The sequence below is a fragment of the Pleurodeles waltl genome, chromosome 12 (assembly GCF_031143425.1).
Source record: "Pleurodeles waltl isolate 20211129_DDA chromosome 12, aPleWal1.hap1.20221129, whole genome shotgun sequence".
NCBI lineage: Eukaryota > Metazoa > Chordata > Amphibia > Caudata > Salamandridae > Pleurodeles > Pleurodeles waltl.
The window spans coordinates 126,327,996-126,342,893 of NC_090451.1; the positions used below are offsets into that span (position 1 = coordinate 126,327,996).

At 42.3% G+C, this 14,898-nt stretch overlaps 4 non-coding genes across 4 annotated transcripts; 3 read left to right on the top strand and 1 right to left on the bottom strand.

Annotated features, from left to right (window-relative positions):
* Positions 1-3,530: 3,530 nt before the first annotated feature.
* On the top strand, positions 3,531-3,612 carry TRNAL-AAG (transfer RNA leucine (anticodon AAG)). Its single transcript has one exon. It is a non-coding gene; the product is annotated as a tRNA-Leu (tRNA).
* A 4,121-nt stretch (positions 3,613-7,733) lies between these two features.
* On the top strand, positions 7,734-7,815 carry TRNAL-AAG (transfer RNA leucine (anticodon AAG)). The gene has a single exon. It is a non-coding gene; the product is annotated as a tRNA-Leu (tRNA).
* Positions 7,816-8,195: 380 nt separating this feature from the next.
* Positions 8,196-8,277, bottom strand: TRNAS-UGA (transfer RNA serine (anticodon UGA)). Its single transcript has one exon. It is a non-coding gene; the product is annotated as a tRNA-Ser (tRNA).
* A 3,644-nt stretch (positions 8,278-11,921) lies between these two features.
* TRNAL-AAG (transfer RNA leucine (anticodon AAG)) lies at positions 11,922-12,003 on the top strand. The gene has a single exon. It is a non-coding gene; the product is annotated as a tRNA-Leu (tRNA).
* Positions 12,004-14,898: the final 2,895 nt, after the last annotated feature.

A 14,898-nucleotide genomic window follows, 5' to 3' on the forward strand; every position in this document is an offset into this window, starting at 1 on the left:
GTCTAAGCTTTGCTTTAGGTCTGAGGTCTTAAGAACCAAAGCAGGCTCCACGCACACTTGCCTGCACAAAAAAACAAGCATTTGCAATGCGAAAGGTCTCACATTTGTGAGAGTTAGAGCTATTGGCGTTGCAAATGACAATGTCTTTTACCTAGGTTTTGGTTTTCTTTGGGAAAATTTGATGTGTCCACGTTGTGTTTTGGGGCACTTCCTGTCGCGGGCGCTAGGCCTACCCACACAAGTGAGGTAAAAAATGTTATCGGGAGACTTGGGGAAACATAGAATAGCAAAACAAGAGTTACTGCCCCTTGTCTTTATCTACATTTTTTCCTTCCAAATATAAGACAGTGTGTAAAAAAGACGTCTATTTGAGAAATGCCCTTTAATTTGCATGCTAGTGTGGGCACCCCAGAATTCAGAGATGTGCAAATAACCACTGCTCCTTCACTCCTTATCTTGTGCCCATTTTGGAAATAGAAAGGTTTTCTTGATACCTTTTTTTCACTCTATATACTTCGGCAAATTAATTGCAGTATACCCGGTATAGAATGAAAACCCACTGCAAGGTGCAGCTCATTTATTTTCTCTGGATACCTAGGGTTCTTGATGAACCTACAAGCCCTATATATCCCCGCAACCAGAAGAGTCCAGCAGGCGTAATGGTATATTGCTTTCAAAAATCTGACATTGCAGAAAAAAGTTACAGAGTAAAACGTAGAGGAAAATGGCTGTTTTTTTCTTCTCAATTTCAATATTTTTTTTTTATTTCAGTTGTTATTTTCTGTAGGAAACACTTGTAAGATCTACACAAGTTACCCATTGCTGAATTCAGAATGTTGTCTTCTTTTCAAAAATGTTTAGGTTACTGGGACCCAGCATTGGTTTCACACCCATTTCTGTCACTGACTGGAAGGAGGCTAAAAGCACACAAAATCGTAAAAATGGGGTATGTCCCAGTAAAATGCCAAAATTGTGTTGAAAAATTGGGTTTTCTGATTCAAGTCTGCCTGTCCCTGAAAGCTGGGAAGCTGGTGATTTTAGCAGTGCAAACCCTTTGTTGATGCCAATTTCAGGGACAAAAACCACAAGCCTTCTTCTCCAGCCCTTTTTTCCATTTTTTTCTTTTTTAAAACAAAATGTTTACCGTATTTTGGCTAATTTCTTGGTCTCCTTCAGGGGAACCCACAAAGTCTGGGTACCTCTAGAATCCCTAGGATGTTGGAAAAAAAGGACGCAAATTTGGCGTGGATAGCTTATGTGGACAAAAATCTATGAGGGCCTAAGCGCGCCCTGCCCCAAATAGCCAAAAAAATGCCTGGCACCTGAGGGGGAAAAGGCTGGCAGCGAAGGGGTTAAAATGCACTATTTTATTCCAATTTCTTCACTTAGCTTCATATGAACTATTTTTCCCTCCCACCAACTCCTTTCAAAGTGCACCAGCCACCACTGCCTTGGGTGGGACAGATTGTTTTCGATTGCAGTATGGCAGATTGTTTTGGATTGCAGTGTGGTAGTTTGTTTTTGATTGGAGTGCAGCAGATTGCAGTGGGGTAGATTGTTTTGAATTGGAGTAGGGGAGATTGTTTTGAAGTGGAGTCGGGCAGATTGGAGTGGGGCAGATTGTTTTGGATCGAAGTGGGACAGATTGTTTTGGAGTGGTGCAGATTGTTTTTTATTATAGTGGGGCACATTGGAGTGAGACAGATTTGCTTGGGGTGGGTGGAGAGGATTGGAGTAGGATGAGTTAGAGTGGATTGGATTCGGGTGAGTGATTTGGACTGGAGTGAGGTGGATTAGTGTGGGTGAAGTGGTCTGGATGGGGTGGATTGTAGTGGGGAAGATTGGAGTGGGGTGGATTGAAGTGTACCGCAGGATTATGTGTTAAAGATTAATTTCAGAATTTACACATAATAAAGAAACACTGTTGATTTGCAATATTTTAAACGAGCTAATCGTCATCTTTTGAGAAGAGTGCCCACGAACAAAAGCAAAAGAAAACATGCGTGGAACGTGGGAAAAGACGATTTGGCAAAATAAAAGAAAGTTCGATTTAAATTTAAAACTTAACAGTTTTGGTTGTCCTGCTGGGCATGTTTTTGCCAGTCACAAGCCTTCTGTTTGCAGGGCACTAGAAGGTAAAAGGAAAAAATAGTACCTTGATCAGGTGGGGAGCAGCGGTCAGGCACTGATTAAGCTGAATCAATCAACGCTTGGTCGCTGCTCTACAGAGAGGAACGGAAATGATGCAAGACATGCCTTGATGAATTAGGAAACTGTAAAGAAGAGTGCCACATAAATAAAAAAATGGTGAGAGACATGCGGGCTCCAAGCCCTTTACTGAATACTACAGAGTCTATCAAGCGAGACCCTAAAAAGGTCAGTTAGTTAAAATAAACAAACATTGTTACTTCTAAAAATCAATATTCCAAGGACGCCTAGATGGTCGTCAAGCAAAAAGTTCCTAGTGCATGGAGGGGCTTATGGTAGTTCTGAAGAGAGGCAAAGGACTTGGTCAGAGGGTGGCCTTGTTGGTGTGGTAGGGAAGCAATACCTCAAACATTATTACTGGGGTAGGGGAACTTGCAATTCGGAGTAATGAAAATTATCACAAAGCAATCAAGTAATTCCACATCAAAATAACAAGCGTGCGGGCTGACAACCATGCTCTCAGCATCAACGAGCGCAGAGTGAAGTGAATTTTACCATCCTCTGTGCATTTTTATTGCGAGGCTCATTTACATTTGACTTGGCGCGCAGAACGAGTGAGAACCAGGTCAATAGAAACAAAAATCATCTATTTAAAAAGTTTAGTTTCACGTGGGCCTGTTGTCCTTACTTCTTTCAGAATAGCTTTTGAACCTCTGTCCTGTGTGTGTCTGTGACTGTCACGTGAAAGGCAGTCAGGGCATCCAGGTGGACCCCATGTCACCTGGAGCACCGCCCGCCAGTGCTGGAGTTTTAAAAAGCACCCGGTTGCATTTTGGGACTTGTGCCTTTTCAATGTGAGCTCAAAGACGGGAGCCTGTGAAATTCTATTGGCTAAAAAATATTAACAGCGGAATGTGAATAGGCCACACAAGACATGACGTCACTGGAAAGCTAAACAGTATGTTGGGGAGACTGGGTGCGGCAATAGGGCTGATGTCATGAATACGTGCAACTCCTCAGTTATTTTTGAATGAACTGCTCATTCATTAGATCCCACCCAAAGAAATGAGCCCACCGGTATGAACACTTGTTTCATTAGAAAATGATGGAGTCACATTGCCTATGTAGAGCAGGTGCTTATACCTTGGTTGGAAGTCATTGCTCGGAGAGTGTTGTCTTTTAAGGTGATTGCACTAGGTCCGAGCAGGTGGGAGAAGACTTGTGCAGTGACTGAGTAAGAGAGATAACCTTCAATTACCACATCACCCTCCCGACATTGTAATCATGTCCATGAAATGGTTTATCAACTCGACTTTCCACACTAAGTGAGGAGACTCAGGGTTACGGTGCTCATGAAGTGCACAGACACACTGAGAGCAACAGGTAGCGTGGCCGAGCGGTCTAAGGCCCTGGATTAAGGCTCCAGTCTCTTTGGAGGCGTGGGTTCAAATCCCACCGCTGCCAGAGATGGATTTTTACAGATCTTAATGACGCATCTCCCTTCTGACCCTTCAATTTGCATAAGCAGTGACTCTACCAATAGGTCCCTAATTTTAAAACTCTTTTACAGTCTCCTTCTAAGTAAACTCCTAAACCGTGGACTCCAAGAAATCGGCTGATTGGCGCTGCTGTTGTTTTGCTTCATTCTGCTTAGATCACCTTCAAATGGAAGGTTTAACAAATCATTTGTTCTCCCCACGCGGTCACCCGCTCTTCTCTCTGCAAAATAAAATCGAACCTCTGTTAAATAAAGATTTAAAGTAAATTATCTATCTTCCCAAATAAAGTTGGTAAATGTGTTCTTCACAGTTATTTTAAAAATCAGGTTTAAAATAAACAACAGAGGCAGTCAGCAGGATTCAAACCCGTGCAGGGAACCCCCAAAGGATTTCAAGCCCATCACCTTAACCACTCGGCCATAACTACCAGCTCTCATTGAGCTCTACCGAAACTTTATATCACAACAAAATTGTGCAAAATGGCCGTGCAGACCTATATATGACTCCATTTAGTAGGATCTCTAACTGTGTGCAAAGGGCACATTGCTATGTTTCTGTCTAAGCTTTGCTTTAGGTCTGAGGTCTTAAGAACCAAAGCAGGCTCCACGCACACTTGCCTGCACAAAAAAACAAGCATTTGCAATGCGAAAGGTCTCACATTTGTGAGAGTTAGAGCTATTGGCGTTGCAAATGACAATGTCTTTTACCTAGGTTTTGGTTTTCTTTGGGAAAATTTGATGTGTCCACGTTGTGTTTTGGGGCACTTCCTGTCGCGGGCGCTAGGCCTACCCACACAAGTGAGGTAAAAAATGTTATCGGGAGACTTGGGGAAACATAGAATAGCAAAACAAGAGTTACTGCCCCTTGTCTTTATCTACATTTTTTCCTTCCAAATATAAGACAGTGTGTAAAAAAGACGTCTATTTGAGAAATGCCCTTTAATTTGCATGCTAATGTGGGCACCCCAGAATTCAGAGATGTGCAAATAACCACTGCTCCTTCACTCCTTATCTTGTGCCCATTTTGGAAATAGAAAGGTTTTCTTGATACCTTTTTTTCACTCTATATACTTCGGCAAATTAATTGCAGTATACCCGGTATAGAATGAAAACCCACTGCAAGGTGCAGCTCATTTATTTTCTCTGGATACCTAGGGTTCTTGATGAACCTACAAGCCCTATATATCCCCGCAACCAGAAGAGTCCAGCAGGCGTAATGGTATATTGCTTTCAAAAATCTGACATTGCAGAAAAAAGTTACAGAGTAAAACGTAGAGGAAAATGGCTGTTTTTTTCTTCTCAATTTCAATATTTTTTTTTTATTTCAGTTGTTATTTTCTGTAGGAAACACTTGTAAGATCTACACAAGTTACCCATTGCTGAATTCAGAATGTTGTCTTCTTTTCAAAAATGTTTAGGTTACTGGGACCCAGCATTGGTTTCACACCCATTTCTGTCACTGACTGGAAGGAGGCTAAAAGCACACAAAATCGTAAAAATGGGGTATGTCCCAGTAAAATGCCAAAATTGTGTTGAAAAATTGGGTTTTCTGATTCAAGTCTGCCTGTCCCTGAAAGCTGGGAAGCTGGTGATTTTAGCAGTGCAAACCCTTTGTTGATGCCAATTTCAGGGACAAAAACCACAAGCCTTCTTCTCCAGCCCTTTTTTCCATTTTTTTCTTTTTTAAAACAAAATGTTTACCGTATTTTGGCTAATTTCTTGGTCTCCTTCAGGGGAACCCACAAAGTCTGGGTACCTCTAGAATCCCTAGGATGTTGGAAAAAAAGGACGCAAATTTGGCGTGGATAGCTTATGTGGACAAAAATCTATGAGGGCCTAAGCGCGCCCTGCCCCAAATAGCCAAAAAAATGCCTGGCACCTGAGGGGGAAAAGGCTGGCAGCGAAGGGGTTAAAATGCACTATTTTATTCCAATTTCTTCACTTAGCTTCATATGAACTATTTTTCCCTCCCACCAACTCCTTTCAAAGTGCACCAGCCACCACTGCCTTGGGTGGGACAGATTGTTTTCGATTGCAGTATGGCAGATTGTTTTGGATTGCAGTGTGGTAGTTTGTTTTTGATTGGAGTGCAGCAGATTGCAGTGGGGTAGATTGTTTTGAATTGGAGTAGGGGAGATTGTTTTGAAGTGGAGTCGGGCAGATTGGAGTGGGGCAGATTGTTTTGGATCGAAGTGGGACAGATTGTTTTGGAGTGGTGCAGATTGTTTTTTATTATAGTGGGGCACATTGGAGTGAGACAGATTTGCTTGGGGTGGGTGGAGAGGATTGGAGTAGGATGAGTTAGAGTGGATTGGATTCGGGTGAGTGATTTGGACTGGAGTGAGGTGGATTAGTGTGGGTGAAGTGGTCTGGATGGGGTGGATTGTAGTGGGGAAGATTGGAGTGGGGTGGATTGAAGTGTACCGCAGGATTATGTGTTAAAGATTAATTTCAGAATTTACACATAATAAAGAAACACTGTTGATTTGCAATATTTTAAACGAGCTAATCGTCATCTTTTGAGAAGAGTGCCCACGAACAAAAGCAAAAGAAAACATGCGTGGAACGTGGGAAAAGACGATTTGGCAAAATAAAAGAAAGTTCGATTTAAATTTAAAACTTAACAGTTTTGGTTGTCCTGCTGGGCATGTTTTTGCCAGTCACAAGCCTTCTGTTTGCAGGGCACTAGAAGGTAAAAGGAAAAAATAGTACCTTGATCAGGTGGGGAGCAGCGGTCAGGCACTGATTAAGCTGAATCAATCAACGCTTGGTCGCTGCTCTACAGAGAGGAACGGAAATGATGCAAGACATGCCTTGATGAATTAGGAAACTGTAAAGAAGAGTGCCACATAAATAAAAAAATGGTGAGAGACATGCGGGCTCCAAGCCCTTTACTGAATACTACAGAGTCTATCAAGCGAGACCCTAAAAAGGTCAGTTAGTTAAAATAAACAAACATTGTTACTTCTAAAAATCAATATTCCAAGGACGCCTAGATGGTCGTCAAGCAAAAAGTTCCTAGTGCATGGAGGGGCTTATGGTAGTTCTGAAGAGAGGCAAAGGACTTGGTCAGAGGGTGGCCTTGTTGGTGTGGTAGGGAAGCAATACCTCAAACATTATTACTGGGGTAGGGGAACTTGCAATTCGGAGTAATGAAAATTATCACAAAGCAATCAAGTAATTCCACATCAAAATAACAAGCGTGCGGGCTGACAACCATGCTCTCAGCATCAACGAGCGCAGAGTGAAGTGAATTTTACCATCCTCTGTGCATTTTTATTGCGAGGCTCATTTACATTTGACTTGGCGCGCAGAACGAGTGAGAACCAGGTCAATAGAAACAAAAATCATCTATTTAAAAAGTTTAGTTTCACGTGGGCCTGTTGTCCTTACTTCTTTCAGAATAGCTTTTGAACCTCTGTCCTGTGTGTGTCTGTGACTGTCACGTGAAAGGCAGTCAGGGCATCCAGGTGGACCCCATGTCACCTGGAGCACCGCCCGCCAGTGCTGGAGTTTTAAAAAGCACCCGGTTGCATTTTGGGACTTGTGCCTTTTCAATGTGAGCTCAAAGACGGGAGCCTGTGAAATTCTATTGGCTAAAAAATATTAACAGCGGAATGTGAATAGGCCACACAAGACATGACGTCACTGGAAAGCTAAACAGTATGTTGGGGAGACTGGGTGCGGCAATAGGGCTGATGTCATGAATACGTGCAACTCCTCAGTTATTTTTGAATGAACTGCTCATTCATTAGATCCCACCCAAAGAAATGAGCCCACCGGTATGAACACTTGTTTCATTAGAAAATGATGGAGTCACATTGCCTATGTAGAGCAGGTGCTTATACCTTGGTTGGAAGTCATTGCTCGGAGAGTGTTGTCTTTTAAGGTGATTGCACTAGGTCCGAGCAGGTGGGAGAAGACTTGTGCAGTGACTGAGTAAGAGAGATAACCTTCAATTACCACATCACCCTCCCGACATTGTAATCATGTCCATGAAATGGTTTATCAACTCGACTTTCCACACTAAGTGAGGAGACTCAGGGTTACGGTGCTCATGAAGTGCACAGACACACTGAGAGCAACAGGTAGCGTGGCCGAGCGGTCTAAGGCGCTGGATTAAGGCTCCAGTCTCTTTGGAGGCGTGGGTTCAAATCCCACCGCTGCCAGAGATGGATTTTTACAGATCTTAATGACGCATCTCCCTTCTGACCCTTCAATTTGCATAAGCAGTGACTCTACCAATAGGTCCCTAATTGTAAAACTCTTTTACAGTCTCCTTCTAAGTAAACTCCTAAACCGTGGACTCCAAGAAATCGGCTGATTGGCGCTGCTGTTGTTTTGCTTCATTCTGCTTAGATCATCTTCAAATGGAAGGTTTAACAAATCATTTGTTCTCCCCACGCGGTCACCCGCTCTTCTCTCTGCAAAATAAAATCGAACCTCTGTTAAATAAAGATTTAAAGTAAATTATCTATCTTCCCAAATAAAGTTGGTAAATGTGTTCTTCACAGTTATTTTAAAAATCAGGTTTAAAATAAACAACAGAGGTAGTCAGCAGGATTCAAACCCGTGCAGGGAACCCCCAAAGGATTTCAAGTCCATCACCTTAACCACTCGGCCATAACTACCAGCTCTCATTGAGCTCTACCGAAACTTTATATCACAACAAAATTGTGCAAAATGGCCGTGCAGACCTATATATGACTCCATTTAGTAGGATCTCTAACTGTGTGCAAAGGGCACATTGCTATGTTTCTGTCTAAGCTTTGCTTTAGGTCTGAGGTCTTAAGAACCAAAGCAGGCTCCACGCACACTTGCCTGCACAAAAAAACAAGCATTTGCAATGCGAAAGGTCTCACATTTGTGAGAGTTAGAGCTATTGGCGTTGCAAATGACAATGTCTTTTACCTAGGTTTTGGTTTTCTTTGGGAAAATTTGATGTGTCCACGTTGTGTTTTGGGGCACTTCCTGTCGCGGGCGCTAGGCCTACCCACACAAGTGAGGTAAAAAATGTTATCGGGAGACTTGGGGAAACATAGAATAGCAAAACAAGAGTTACTGCCCCTTGTCTTTATCTACATTTTTTCCTTCCAAATATAAGACAGTGTGTAAAAAAGACGTCTATTTGAGAAATGCCCTTTAATTCGCATGCTAGTGTGGGCACCCCAGAATTCAGAGATGTGCAAATAACCACTGCTCCTTCACTCCTTATCTTGTGCCCATTTTGGAAATAGAAAGGTTTTCTTGATACCTTTTTTTCACTCTATATACTTCGGCAAATTAATTGCAGTATACCCGGTATAGAATGAAAACCCACTGCAAGGTGCAGCTCATTTATTTTCTCTGGATACCTAGGGTTCTTGATGAACCTACAAGCCCTATATATCCCCGCAACCAGAAGAGTCCAGCAGGCGTAATGGTATATTGCTTTCAAAAATCTGACATTGCAGAAAAAAGTTACAGAGTAAAACGTAGAGGAAAATGGCTGTTTTTTTCTTCTCAATTTCAATATTTTTTTTTTATTTCAGTTGTTATTTTCTGTAGGAAACACTTGTAAGATCTACACAAGTTACCCATTGCTGAATTCAGAATGTTGTCTTCTTTTCAAAAATGTTTAGGTTACTGGGACCCAGCATTGGTTTCACACCCATTTCTGTCACTGACTGGAAGGAGGCTAAAAGCACACAAAATCGTAAAAATGGGGTATGTCCCAGTAAAATGCCAAAATTGTGTTGAAAAATTGGGTTTTCTGATTCAAGTCTGCCTGTCCCTGAAAGCTGGGAAGCTGGTGATTTTAGCAGTGCAAACCCTTTGTTGATGCCAATTTCAGGGACAAAAACCACAAGCCTTCTTCTCCAGCCCTTTTTTCCATTTTTTTCTTTTTTAAAACAAAATGTTTACCGTATTTTGGCTAATTTCTTGGTCTCCTTCAGGGGAACCCACAAAGTCTGGGTACCTCTAGAATCCCTAGGATGTTGGAAAAAAAGGACGCAAATTTGGCGTGGATAGCTTATGTGGACAAAAATCTATGAGGGCCTAAGCGCGCCCTGCCCCAAATAGCCAAAAAAATGCCTGGCACCTGAGGGGGAAAAGGCTGGCAGCGAAGGGGTTAAAATGCACTATTTTATTCCAATTTCTTCACTTAGCTTCAGATGAACTATTTTTCCCTCCCACCAACTCCTTTCAAAGTGCACCAGCCACCACTGCCTTGGGTGGGACAGATTGTTTTCGATTGCAGTATGGCAGATTGTTTTGGATTGCAGTGTGGTAGTTTGTTTTTGATTGGAGTGCAGCAGATTGCAGTGGGGTAGATTGTTTTGAATTGGAGTAGGGGAGATTGTTTTGAAGTGGAGTGGGGCAGATTGTTTTGGATCGAAGTGGGACAGATTGTTTTGGAGTGGTGCAGATTGTTTTTTATTATAGTGGGGCACATTGGAGTGAGACAGATTTGCTTGGGGTGGGTGGAGAGGATTGGAATAGGATGAGTTAGAATGGATTGGATTCGGGTGAGTGATTTGGACTGGAGTGAGGTGGATTAGTGTGGGTGAAGTGGTCTGGATGGGGTGGATTGTAGTGGGGAAGATTGGAGTGGGATGGATTGAAGTGTACCGCAGGATTATGTGTTAAAGATTAATTTCAGAATTTACACATAATAAAGAAACACTGTTGATTTGCAATATTTTAAACGAGCTAATCGTCATCTTTTGAGAAGAGTGCCCACGAACAAAAGCAAAAGAAAACATGCGTGGAACGTGGGAAAAGACGATTTGGCAAAATAAAAGAAAGTTCGATTTAAATTTAAAACTTAACAGTTTTGGTTGTCCTGCTGGGCATGTTTTTGCCAGTCACAAGCCTTCTGTTTGCAGGGCACTAGAAGGTAAAAGGAAAAAATAGTACCTTGATCAGGTGGGGAGCAGCGGTCAGGCACTGATTAAGCTGAATCAATCAACGCTTGGTCGCTGCTCTACAGAGAGGAACGGAAATGATGCAAGACATGCCTTGATGAATTAGGAAACTGTAAAGAAGAGTGCCACATAAATAAAAAAATGGTGAGAGACATGCGGGCTCCAAGCCCTTTACTGAATACTACAGAGTCTATCAAGCGAGACCCTAAAAAGGTCAGTTAGTTAAAATAAACAAACATTGTTACTTCTAAATATCAATATTCCAAGGACGCCTAGATGGTCGTCAAGCAAAAAGTTCCTAGTGCATGGAGGGGCTTATGGTAGTTCTGAAGAGAGGCAAAGGACTTGGTCAGAGGGTGGCCTTGTTGGTGTGGTAGGGAAGCAATACCTCAAACATTATTACTGGGGTAGGGGAACTTGCAATTCGGAGTAATGACAATTATCACAAAGCAATCAAGTAATTCCACATCAAAATAACAAGCGTGCGGGCTGACAACCATGCTCTCAGCATCAACGAGCGCAGAGTGAAGTGAATTTTACCATCCTCTGTGCATTTTTATTGCGAGGCTCATTTACATTTGACTTGGCGCGCAGAACGAGTGAGAACCCGGTCAATAGAAACAAAAATCATCTATTTAAAAAGTTTAGTTTCACGTGGGCCTGTTGTCCTTACTTCTTTCAGAATAGCTTTTGAACCTCTGTCCTGTGTGTGTCTGTGACTGTCACGTGAAAGGCAGTCAGAGCATCCAGGTGGGCCCCATGTCACCTGGGGCACCGCCCGCCAGTGCTGGAGTTTTAAACAGCACCCGGTTGCATTTTGGGACTTGTGCCTTTTCAATGTGAGCTCAAAGACGGGAGCCTGTGAAATTCTATTGGCTAAAAAATATTAACAGCGGAATGTGAATAGGCCACACAAGACATGACGTCACTGGAAAGCTAAACAGTATGTTGGGGAGACTGGGTGCGGCAATAGGGCTGATGTCATGAATACGTGCAACTCCTCGGTTATTTTTGAATGAACTGCTCATTCATTAGATCCCACCCAAAGAAATGAGCCCACCAGTATGAACACTTGTTTCATTAGAAAATGATGGAGTCACATTGCCTATGTAGAGCAGGTGCTTATACCTTGGTTGGAAGTCATTGCTCGGAGAGTGTTGTCTTTTAAGGTGATTGCACTAGGTCCGAGCAGGTGGGAGAAGACTTGTGCAGTGACTGAGTAAGAGAGATAACCTTCAATTACCACATCACCCTCCCGACATTGTAATCATGTCCATGAAATGGTTTATCAACTCGACTTTCCACACTAAGTGAGGAGACTCAGGGTTACGGTGCTCATGAAGTGCACAGACACACTGAGAGCAACAGGTAGCGTGGCCGAGCGGTCTAAGGCCCTGGATTAAGGCTCCAGTCTCTTTGGAGGCGTGGGTTCAAATCCCACCGCTGCCAGAGATGGATTTTTACAGATCTTAATGACCATCTCCCTTCTGACCCTTCAATTTGCATAAGCAGTGACTCTACCAATAGGTCCCTAATTTTAAAACTCTTTTACAGTCTCCTTCTAAGTAAACTCCTAAACCGTGGACTCCAAGAAATCGGCTGATTGGCGCTGCTGTTGTTTTGCTTCATTCTGCTTAGATCACCTTCAAATGGAAGGTTTAACAAATCATTTGTTCTCCCCACGCGGTCACCCGCTCTTCTCTCTGCAAAATAAAATCGAACCTCTGTTAAATAAAGATTTAAAGTAAATTATCTATCTTCCCAAATAAAGTTGGTAAATGTGTTCTTCACAGTTATTTTAAAAATCAGGTTTAAAATAAACAACAGAGGTAGTCAGCAGGATTCAAACCCGTGCAGGGAACCCCCAAAGGATTTCAAGCCCATCACCTTAACCACTCGGCCATAACTACCAGCTCTCATTGAGCTCTACCGAAACTTTATATCACAACAAAATTGTGCAAAATGGCCGTGCAGACCTATATATGACTCCATTTAGTAGGATCTCTAACTGTGTGCAAAGGGCACATTGCTATGTTTCTGTCTAAGCTTTGCTTTAGGTCTGAGGTCTTAAGAACCAAAGCAGGCTCCACGCACACTTGCCTGCACAAAAAAACAAGCATTTGCAATGCGAAAGGTCTCACATTTGTGAGAGTTAGAGCTATTGGCGTTGCAAATGACAATGTCTTTTACCTAGGTTTTGGTTTTCTTTGGGAAAATTTGATGTGTCCACGTTGTGTTTTGGGGCACTTCCTGTCGCGGGCGCTAGGCCTACCCACACAAGTGAGGTAAAAAATGTTATCGGGAGACTTGGGGAAACATAGAATAGCAAAACAAGAGTTACTGCCCCTTGTCTTTATCTACATTTTTTCCTTCCAAATATAAGACAGTGTGTAAAAAAGACGTCTATTTGAGAAATGCCCTTTAATTTGCATGCTAGTGTGGGCACCCCAGAATTCAGAGATGTGCAAATAACCACTGCTCCTTCACTCCTTATCTTGTGCCCATTTTGGAAATAGAAAGGTTTTCTTGATACCTTTTTTTCACTCTATATACTTCGGCAAATTAATTGCAGTATACCCGGTATAGAATGAAAACCCACTGCAAGGTGCAGCTCATTTATTTTCTCTGGATACCTAGGGTTCTTGATGAACCTACAAGCCCTATATATCCCCGCAACCAGAAGAGTCCAGCAGGCGTAATGGTATATTGCTTTCAAAAATCTGACATTGCAGAAAAAAGTTACAGAGTAAAACGTAGAGGAAAATGGCTGTTTTTTTCTTCTCAATTTCAATATTTTTTTTTTATTTCAGTTGTTATTTTCTGTAGGAAACACTTGTAAGATCTACACAAGTTACCCATTGCTGAATTCAGAATGTTGTCTTCTTTTCAAAAATGTTTAGGTTACTGGGACCCAGCATTGGTTTCACACCCATTTCTGTCACTGACTGGAAGGAGGCTAAAAGCACACAAAATCGTAAAAATGGGGTATGTCCCAGTAAAATGCCAAAATTGTGTTGAAAAATTGGGTTTTCTGATTCAAGTCTGCCTGTCCCTGAAAGCTGGGAAGCTGGTGATTTTAGCAGTGCAAACCCTTTGTTGATGCCAATTTCAGGGACAAAAACCACAAGCCTTCTTCTCCAGCCCTTTTTTCCATTTTTTTCTTTTTTAAAACAAAATGTTTACCGTATTTTGGCTAATTTCTTGGTCTCCTTCAGGGGAACCCACAAAGTCTGGGTACCTCTAGAATCCCTAGGATGTTGGAAAAAAAGGACGCAAATTTGGCGTGGATAGCTTATGTGGACAAAAATCTATGAGGGCCTAAGCGCGCCCTGCCCCAAATAGCCAAAAAAATGCCTGGCACCTGAGGGGGAAAAGGCTGGCAGCGAAGGGGTTAAAATGCACTATTTTATTCCAATTTCTTCACTTAGCTTCAGATGAACTATTTTTCCCTCCCACCAACTCCTTTCAAAGTGCACCAGCCACCACTGCCTTGGGTGGGACAGATTGTTTTCGATTGCAGTATGGCAGATTGTTTTGGATTGCAGTGTGGTAGTTTGTTTTTGATTGGAGTGCAGCAGATTGCAGTGGGGTAGATTGTTTTGAATTGGAGTAGGGGAGATTGTTTTGAAGTGGAGTGGGGCAGATTGTTTTGGATCGAAGTGGGACAGATTGTTTTGGAGTGGTGCAGATTGTTTTTTATTATAGTGGGGCACATTGGAGTGAGACAGATTTGCTTGGGGTGGGTGGAGAGGATTGGAATAGGATGAGTTAGAATGGATTGGATTCGGGTGAGTGATTTGGACTGGAGTGAGGTGGATTAGTGTGGGTGAAGTGGTCTGGATGGGGTGGATTGTAGTGGGGAAGATTGGAGTGGGATGGATTGAAGTGTACCGCAGGATTATGTGTTAAAGATTAATTTCAGAATTTACACATAATAAAGAAACACTGTTGATTTGCAATATTTTAAACGAGCTAATCGTCATCTTTTGAGAAGAGTGCCCACGAACAAAAGCAAAAGAAAACATGCGTGGAACGTGGGAAAAGACGATTTGGCAAAATAAAAGAAAGTTCGATTTAAATTTAAAACTTAACAGTTTTGGTTGTCCTGCTGGGCATGTTTTTGCCAGTCACAAGCCTTCTGTTTGCAGGGCACTAGAAGGTAAAAGGAAAAAATAGTACCTTGATCAGGTGGGGAGCAGCGGTCAGGCACTGATTAAGCTGAATCAATCAACGCTTGGTCGCTGCTCTACAGAGAGGAACGGAAATGATGCAAGACATGCCTTGATGAATTAGGAAACTGTAAAGAAGAGTGCCACATAAATAAAAAAATGGTGAGAGACATGC